At 44.1% G+C, this 9,226-nt stretch overlaps 1 long non-coding RNA gene across 1 annotated transcript; it reads left to right on the plus strand.

Annotated features, from left to right (window-relative positions):
- The first annotated feature begins 7,086 nt into the window (after window positions 1-7,086).
- LOC132328144 (uncharacterized) lies at window positions 7,087-7,586 on the plus strand. Its single transcript, XR_009486703.1, has 2 exons — window positions 7,087-7,304; window positions 7,473-7,586. It is a non-coding gene; the product is annotated as an uncharacterized LOC132328144 (long non-coding RNA).
- The last annotated feature ends 1,640 nt before the right edge of the window (window positions 7,587-9,226 follow it).

The raw sequence follows: 9,226 nt of genomic DNA on the forward strand, positions 1-9,226 counted from the left end.
CGATGAGGAGGGGCCGGCTCCTGCCGGGGTCTGTTTTAGGGGGAGGGTTTGCCTCAGCTCCCTTTTGCATGGTGCTGCTGCTGAGTAGCGGCGTTCCCGGGGCTGTCTCGTGGAAGGACGGTGAGAGCTTCTCCCGGGGTCTGGGGGAGCACCAGGATGCGCGCTTGGATACGCGGAGCGTTGCTTAAAGGAGGTGCCGAGAGACAGAGCTTTGTGCCGGGAAGCGGCAGCCGAGCAGGTGAGCCCGTGTGGACTCGGAGCGGGGACTTTTGTCCTTTCCCTTCTCAATTTCATCTTGCCAGTCCCTCCCCGGTTCCCCAGGAACAAAAATGGAGCTTATGAGGACAAAAGAAATTAAGGAGAGGGAAGCAGCTACTCTTCTGTTATTGTCTGTGTTTGAACCGGGGGGGGATCCCCCTTCACTTGCGGTTTTAAGGGTGTTGATTGAAGGAAAACCTGCCTTTTCCAGGCTGTTAGGGGTATCACAGGGGCGACAGGGAATCCCTGCGTTCTGTTTTAAGGGCAATTGGAAAAATATCGTGGTCGTATTGTGAGTTTGATTTGAAGGCAGCCACCCCATTTTCATCATCCTAAGGTTTAAATTGAGGGGGCAGCCCTGTTGTCCCTCCTTCTCGAGTGTTCGAATTGGGGTCAAAATCCCTCTTTGCCATCAGTTGAAGGCTTTCATTTGAGGAGAACCCCTTATTTTCTGTTATGACAGGGGATGAAACTGAAGGGGAGAACACACGTTTATTCGCCCTTGTTGAAGCGAGGTGAGCCCCGCCCGCGGCGTCCGTTTCGGGGTACAATTGCGGGCACCTCCAGCTCTCGCAGCGTTCGCAGGTTGCAGTTGCTGGATGCTAAGGGATAGGGTGTTTTTCCTGAATGCTGTGGATCTCGGTTCAGGTGGTGACGATAAAGGTTTGTTTTGAATGGAGTTTTGTTGTCGGATTTTTTTTTTTTTTTTTTTTTTTTTTTTTTTTTTTTTTTTTTTTTTGCCGGGGTGTGCGATGTTTTCTAAAGGTGTGCGATGGTTTTTATGGGTCGTAGCGTGAAGTAGAGGTTAGGCGTTTAATTCTGTTGTGGTGGCTTTTAGTAGCGTGAGTGTGTAGCGTTTGTTCTGGTGGGCTTGAGGTAGCGTCAGGTAGTTAATAGCAGCGGGGTTTTAAAGATATTGATAATTGCGTTTGTGTTTATCGTCTTACAGGGCTTTCATTTATTTGGTTTGTTCGATTGTAGCGTACGTTTTATTGTGACGGATCATTTGGGAGATATTGTTTATGGTTCCGTTTCTTTTTAGGCTTTGTGTTCATTTCTAGGCGGCGTTTTATTTTGATAGATTGAGGCACTATGGGTTGATTCAGTTAGGATTTTTTTGTTGTTGTTGTAAATTTAAGTTTATTTAAATTTAAGTTTTCGGTTGGGTTTTTGGTTGGGTTTTTTTGGTGGTGCTTTTTTTTTTTTTTTTTTTTTTTTTTGGCCTTTGATATATTTGGGTGTTGTTTATCAGGGGTTTTTTTTTGGAACATGGGTATTTATAGGGTGGGTCTTTTTAAGTAGTTTTTTTTATTTGGGTAGTTATTTTCTTATTTTGTAGTGGTTGAGATTTTTTTCTATTTCGTTAATTAGTTCGGTTTTTAAAGTTATTTTTACAGAGTATTGGTTATTCTTTGACTTAGTGTAGAGGTAGAATTTTTTTTCTTTTTTTTTTTTTTTTTTAAGTAAAGTTCAGGGTCATTGGCACTGTTTGGAGTTTAGTAAGGTGGTTTGAATTTTTCCTCGTAGTTTTTGTGATTTGCTGTGTGCGTTTCTATTGGGTTTTCTTTTATATTCGTTGCATTTTTCTGATGTGATGAGAATTGTTACGGCAAAGAGCGTTGTGTGGCTTTTTGCTGGCCGTCGGTTGGCTGGTGGAGGTATCTGGATGCTTTTGGAGGATATTGGTGGGAATTTGATGCTGTTTGTTTTGTCCTATTATTTAGGAATTGGATTTTAACTGTAAAATTATAACTATAACGATAATGAAACAAAACAAATAGATGTATAAAAATGGGAATAAAACCCCTTAAAATTTAAATATAGACCGAATATATAAAAGTGAAACATGTAACATGAATCATTATATATTACAATAAGCTATTATAATTTTTAATACAGAGTATTATATATGTTTATAGATATCTAAAGATCTAGATTATAAATAGAAACAAAGCCCCAATCAAAATATAAATATAGAAATGGATGACAAATATATGCAGACATATATAACAATATAAGATAATTATAAATACAGAATAATAAAAACCGATACAATACATAATACAAGTAATACTGTATATATCTTATGATAATAGATTATAGGAAATATGTATTGGATATATATAAGTAGAGTACATCAATATGTTATCGTATACTATATAAGAAATTATAAATATAAATATGAAAATTATAAATATAAAAATATTTTTAAATAGTAAAGCGGGGTTTTTTTTGTCAATAGGCAGAGTTTTGATTGTAAAAATTTGAGATACAAATAATATAAAGGGGGAAATCTTAGGATAGAAATATATCATAAATACATACAGATATATATAAAATTTAAAAATATAAGAAAAAATCAGTTGTAGCAGTAGATATGATACATAATAGAAATAATAATTTAAATACTTTTTTAGAATATTATATGTCTTATATGTAATCACTATTATAATGCATCAAAAGAAACGAAAGAATCATATGTGAATATAATTATAGGAAGTAGAAATAAAAATATTTCAATGGCGTTTAAAATAAGGGGGGGTTGTATTTATTTTGTTAGAGACAGGGTTTTTATTTTGAATAATAGAAGTATTATATAAATAGAAATCTAAAGAAAGAAATATACAATCGATATAGACAGATATGTATCAAAACGCAAAACATAAATAAATACAAACCATAGGAGTAGATGTAATATATTATACAAATTACCTAACGCATCAATGTCCGGTATAAAGATGCATGTGAATGTGAACATGAAACATTTAAATCTAAAATAGATTTAAATAGGGTTTTAAAGAAAGGGCGCTTGTTTCGTTCCTGTTGGGTAAGAGGCAGGTTTTCGGCGTTTATTTCAGAGGATTTTCTGGGGGATGGCAACCGGTTTTTTGCCCGCCTTCCCCGCCCGCAGCCGAGCGCGGTCCCGCCCCCCGGACGGGCAGCGGCCGGGACGCGTCCGTGCCGAGGCCCGCGCGCCATCGCGCCCTGGGGGGCGGCTCGGCCGGGACGCGCTTGACCTTCCCAAGATGGCGGCCAAAAGGGCGGGAAAAAGGAGCACCGCGGTCTGTATACCAGACTGCCTGCCCGCCGGCCCGGCGGGATTTTCCGTGAGGTATGCAGCGCCGGGCACACGGGCCCTGGGTCAGTGGCGCCGCTGGCGGGCGGGTGGCGGGCGGGCGCCGACAGGCAATGGCACGGACGCCTCTCTCTGCCGGGGACCCGCAGCCGCCGCCGTCCCGGGACTCGGGAGAGGCTCGGCCGGGAGCCGGGTGACCTTCCCAAGATGGCGGCACGAAGGGGGGGCGCAGTCGAGGCTCGCGGTCCGTTCGCTGCGCTGCCCGCACGGCGCCCCCGTGGCGGCGCCGGCCCGTCGGGGCTTTCCGCGGTGGTTCCGGTGCGGGGCTGGCGGGCTGTGGGCTCGGCAGCGCCGCGGGCGGGCGGGCGGGTTTTGGGGGGCCGCTGACGGGCACTGGCGTGGTGGCCTCTCTTCGCCGAGGTACTCAGGGTGCATCCTCTGCTGCTGGAGGGGGCTTTTGTACTGGGGAAGCTTATTTTATTTTTCCGAATGAAAATAAGCTGCCCGGTATGCCCGTGTACGCGTCAGTAAAACGCGTGCTTTGGTAGGGAATTTAGTGCTTAAAAGTAGGGGGTTTATTTGATTTAAGCGTGGATGAGTCTCCAATGACTCGATAGTCGCAACAATGTCAATATTACAGCCTGGCAGGTGACCGCGTTGGAGAGAGGAGGGCGGCTGCCAGCAGGCAGCCCCCCGGGGAAAACAGGGGAGTTTCAGTGGTTTCTGGAGCCTGAGGAACAGGGAGATGCCCTGAGCTGAGCAGGAGTTAAGCGCAGTCATGCGGAGGCCTGGCTGTTACGATCGAAGGTCGCTTGGTGAATATCGATAGTTTCTGTAGGTATTTTTATATCTATAGAAAGATAAAAAGTAAAAGTAGACTATAGAGCATTGTGCAGGAGAAGAAGAACCCTTTATGTAAGATGTGACCTGAGGGGCATCATGCCAGGCTGTCCCTTCCAGACTGGGAAGGATTCAGTGTTTTGTATGGCACGATGGAGAGTTTTGAAAAGTGAGATTTCCTCTTCGGTGCAGGTCCGATGGGTGAGGCCTGGCAGCTTGTGCACTGCCACTGTGCTACCCTGCGTGCCTCTCCTTCCCTCCCTGCTCCGCAGGCACAGCACGGGATCAGCAGGGAGAGGCGGCTCTGTCGTGGAGGATCCAGGAGCTCGGCGTGCGTGTCTGAGCCTGCAGCTGCGAGCCGCGGCAGGACCCAAGGTCTGCACACGCCTGTGTACAGGTACTCTCAGAAATGTTGACTGTCCTGACTGAGCCCTCAGGAGCTGGCAGTGCCAGCCTGGAGAGCAAGAGTAACTTCCAGCCTTTTCTTTTGTCTCCGTGTCCAATGTTCAGTCTAATTCCTGCTGGGCCTTTGCCCATCATGGTGTGAAATGCTTCAGGGAATAAAGGGGGGGAAAAAAGCGGGGGGAAAAGAAAAAAAGATCAAACAGGGGTCTAAACCTCAGGAGGAAGAAGACATCTGTCAGGACACACTCTTAAGAGCAATGGGATAAAGAATACTTGTTTACTAAATCTTTCGTATCTGTAGCTAGTTCAAAGACAGTCAAAGCCAGTCCTTCCCGTGAGAAGGGCAAAAGAAGAACAGAGAAGCCCTCAGCCTAAGCCATTGGAAGCAGCAGCAGCAGCTTTGTGTACTCTGGTGTGGCAGGCATTCCTGGGTTGGCTTTTTTTCTTTTGCATCTAGCACCGGTAGAGGAAAGTTCTTTGCAAGGTGATCGTTCCAGCCTTGAATTGAAATGTGAGGAAAGAGGAGCTTCCTCAGTTGGATTTGGGTTTATTCACGGCACTTGTAAACAGAGTTAAGGTGAAGATAACACGGGCAGGGAGTGTGCCGTGGGTTACCACAAGCGATAAAGGATTTTGGGACGGTGACAAGGCAGTTTCCCCTTCAACGTATTGTTTTTTTTTTTCTAGAAGAATGATGCGAGAACAGAAAAGTTGCAATGGCATTGCAGTTCCCTGCACAGAAAATAGCCAGGGAGGTGAAGCCCGGCCCAGTGGTGCCGTTCGACTGCGCCCCGACTGGGAGCATCAGGTGAGTGACGAGGACTGAGCCGCTCCCCCCCTTTAGCAAGCACACCGGCAGTGTCAAGCCGGATCACCCTTTTCCAGACCGCTGGCATGTGCTTGGGGACAATAACCTGTACTTTTCACAGCCAGGTCTTCTGAGCCACAGCACCTCCTGCTCTGCGGTGGCCACTGCTCACTGATCCCAGTGAAAACAAACTTGTGTACAGGCACTCTGCAAAATTCCCACCTTAGATGCCACTGAAGCGCAGCTTTGGCTTTCGGGCATCTCCCCCGCAGGCCGCCCCGTGTGTCGTTTCCGCAGAGGATTCCTTGTTAGCTAATTACTTCGTTTTGTTTTTAATTTCCAAAGAATATCAGTTGACTTTTACAGCTTCTTCAGTGCTCCCCAAGCTTCATGCCACACCTAAATGCTCATCTTCGCTGCCTGAAGGTCCTTTCTGACCTGAACGATTCTATGACTTTGGTCCGTACTTCAGCTTAAGGGAAAAGCTGCACGTTGATTGGGTTTTGGAGAAAAAGATTTGAACGTCCAGCTGTGAATTGATCTTGTGTTTTGTCTTCCAGGTTCATTCCCATTGTGATCTGCAAATGGCAAATCAGGGTTGCTCTTTGTTAAAACCAAAAGCGCTCTCAGAATGTTGATGGAGGTGATGATTGCAGGGGCGATGCTTCTGAAGAATAGCTCCCCCATCTTCCCCAGGGCCTGGGCAGAGAGAGGTGGAGCTCGGAGTCCCCCCAGTCCTCCTGCGGGTGCTGGCGTCTGCAGCGCCATCGGGACGGGATCCACGGCGCAGCTCCCTCCTCCAGAGGCCGAAAGCTCAGCCTCCAGTTTCGTGCAGGGTGATCACCTTTCCAGGGCAATACAAGCACTTCCCAAGAGCAGCTGGTGAAGATGGCGCAGAAGCAAGGACAAGGGTGCAGTGAAAAGTTTGGTGCATCGATCCAGCTTCCGGACATGGTAGGGAAGACACACCGTTTGCTAAAACACCAAACACGGTACTTTTCATTCTTTGTGTTTTTCTGTGCCCCCGTTGTGATCACCCCTGGAAGTATTATTTTCGAAAAACATATCTAGGAGAGAAATCGTAACCTGCTTTGCGTCCTTCTGCCTGGAAGGGTTGTGACACAGGGAAGTGAGGAAGGGGCTGGCCGGGGTCAGCCTCTGCTGAGCCTCAGCTCTGGCTGCTGCTCCTGCTTCCCGGGTACAGCCAAAAGCTGTCATGATCAAAAGAGCAGGCAGCCCTTCTGTCCTGAGTCACAGGGGCCATTTCTTCCTGAGTGACTCAAGATGGGAAATCATTCTTGGAGCGTCAAAAGAAAAAAAAAAAAAAACTCATGCAATCATTTGTAAGTGTGTATATATACACATAGATTTCCTTCAATGAAGAAGAAAATCTTAGAAATATCATGTCACGTCTGGCTTCCTAGAGAACATCCTTATCTCTGGGCTTCTGAAATCAAATGTCTGTGCATTTATAGACCATTTCCCCTCTTTTTATGTGCCTCCCACAGTGATCTTCTACCCTGCCCCACGGCAAGAAGAGTTTGGTGATTTTGCTGCTCTGCTCTCTCAAGGGTGTTGCAGGCTGCGTAGCAGGGAGTGAAGCCCTTGTCGCTGCTCATCAGACACTTTCCTACAGAATTCTCCCTGCAGTGATAAAATGAGACTTGTGTTAGTGAGCTGCCAAGTAGAGCAGGTAACATTGGACAAGAATTGTTTCTGAGCTGCTGTTCACTAGCACGTGTTTCCCCTTTCCAGCGCGGTGCCGCCGCCCAAGAAAGGATTTTTGTGGGTCAGCCAGATGTGCTCCTGCCTCCCACTGAGGCTCTGAGATGGAGCCGAGTTTGCATTCCAGTTTATTGCAACAGAGGGTCACGGGAAATTTCCTCAGCTGTCTCAGGCACAGAGCCATGGAAGCAAGTAAGCCTGAGCTCCTGCGTGCTTGCTGTGAGCCTTGGGACGAGTGTGCATCATTGCAGGCTTGGAATTTATTGAAATGTGCTAAGGAAACCGGCTCTGGGGGGGGAGGGAGGGAGGGAAATCCTCTCTTCACATGTGCCAATCCTTCTCTGAAACTCACCCCGGCAGGACAGCACGAAGACTGAACGTGTAAGAAGATGTGGGGTGCAATGGAGAACCTGGCAGGAGCATCCGACGCACACGTGCACGAGTTTTGCTTTTTGCTTGGATTGAAACTCAAAAGTTGTAAGGAATTTGGGAATGAGATGGGACGTTTCAGAAGAAGAGGAAGGAGGAGAAGAAGTTGTTGTTACAGTGTTACAGTCCTGGCAAAATCCTTTGTTCTAGCTAATAAAAGAAGTTAGTTAAAAAAAAAAAAATTAAAAAAAAAAAAAAGGTGGTTTTTTTCCTTGAATATTATATTCGTTGGTGGTGTATGGTGTGTTGCTTTATTTCTTGGTATTATTAACTCTCTGTCATTGTTTTCTTTTTGAGTGAGGCTAACTTTATGGATGGGTTGGTTTGTATTTGAGTAGGATTAATTTCAGTAGGTTTCTTTAATAGACTTGGGATATTGTTGGGATTTTGGTTTTGTTTATTGGATGTATAAACAGAGAGATTTGGTAGGGCTAGCTCGGCTGCTGGAGTTTTGGGTGTTAATTTATTAGATGGCTTTTGTTAAAAGCCGTTTTTAAATTGTTGAAAGTTTTCTTAAAAAGGTCGTGGTTTAAAGGTGGTTTTTAGTAATTGATTGTATTGTTTTATGCTGTTTGTAGCTGGTGTACGAGAAGGGATATGGTGTACTTCTTGAGTGTTACGGTTTTAGCTTTCCCAAGTTCCGATTTATTTCTGGTGTGATGGGTTTTGTTTAGTTTTATCTTTGGGGACAGGGGCATTTTTATGGTGGGTTTTTATAGGCAACATTTTTTAAAATTTGGGTAGTGGTATTTTTAGTATTTTAATAGTTTAGATTTTTTATTTGTATGCTTTTAATTAGTTTTTTTTAATTTTTAAGATAGTTTTTATAGATTATTTGTTCTTATTTGTGAGTTAGCATAAAGGTGGAGCTTTGGGGGCTTTTTGTAGTAATGTTTAGGGTCAGTTGCACAGTTTTGAGTTCAGTGAGTCGGTTTGGTTTATTTTTTCATGGGTTTTTGTTTTTATTAGCAGTTATTTCATTTTCAATGTGTGTTTGAGTTTTTTGGGTTTCTGAGCTACTGGTTTGGGAGGAAGTTTAGGATTGGAATGGATGGGGGGGTTTGGGCTAGTTATAGAGGGATTTTAAAATTTATTTCCAGTTGGGTTTCTGTGAGTTTTTAAAGGGGTGAAATGTAGTGGGGCCTTTGTTCTTTGTTAGTAGCAGAAATAGGTTTTGTTTGGATGTGCTGCGATGGGACGAGCGTGCCCTGCGCGCCGGCGCTGACCGAGGCGCGTCGGGATTTCTGTGGTTCTGACGGGTCAGGTGAGTGAGTTGATATGGTTTACTAGACAGGTCAAAAGAGAAATAAAAATAAATTTGAAAGGAAATCTAAAACTATAACTGTAAACATAAACATGGAAAACAGATAAATATATAAAACGATCATATAATGTATGTTATTGTGACATACTATCATATATGGAAAATAGAGTCTAATATATATACACAAATGTATATGAGTAGAGATTGTAAATATAAAAATATTCACTATAGTTTAAAAGAAATTGGGGATTTTTTTTTGTTTTTATTAGGTTATAGGCTGGGTTCTTTTATAAATAGTAGAAATATAAATAATATAAAACTATAAATCCAACTATACAAATCTATAATATATCTACTGATACCTATAAATATTTAATACAAAATAAATATAAGTAATATAAATATATAGTATAAAGACAGA

Source organism: Haemorhous mexicanus, chromosome 5 (assembly GCF_027477595.1).
Source record: "Haemorhous mexicanus isolate bHaeMex1 chromosome 5, bHaeMex1.pri, whole genome shotgun sequence".
Classification (NCBI taxonomy): domain Eukaryota; kingdom Metazoa; phylum Chordata; class Aves; order Passeriformes; family Fringillidae; genus Haemorhous; species Haemorhous mexicanus.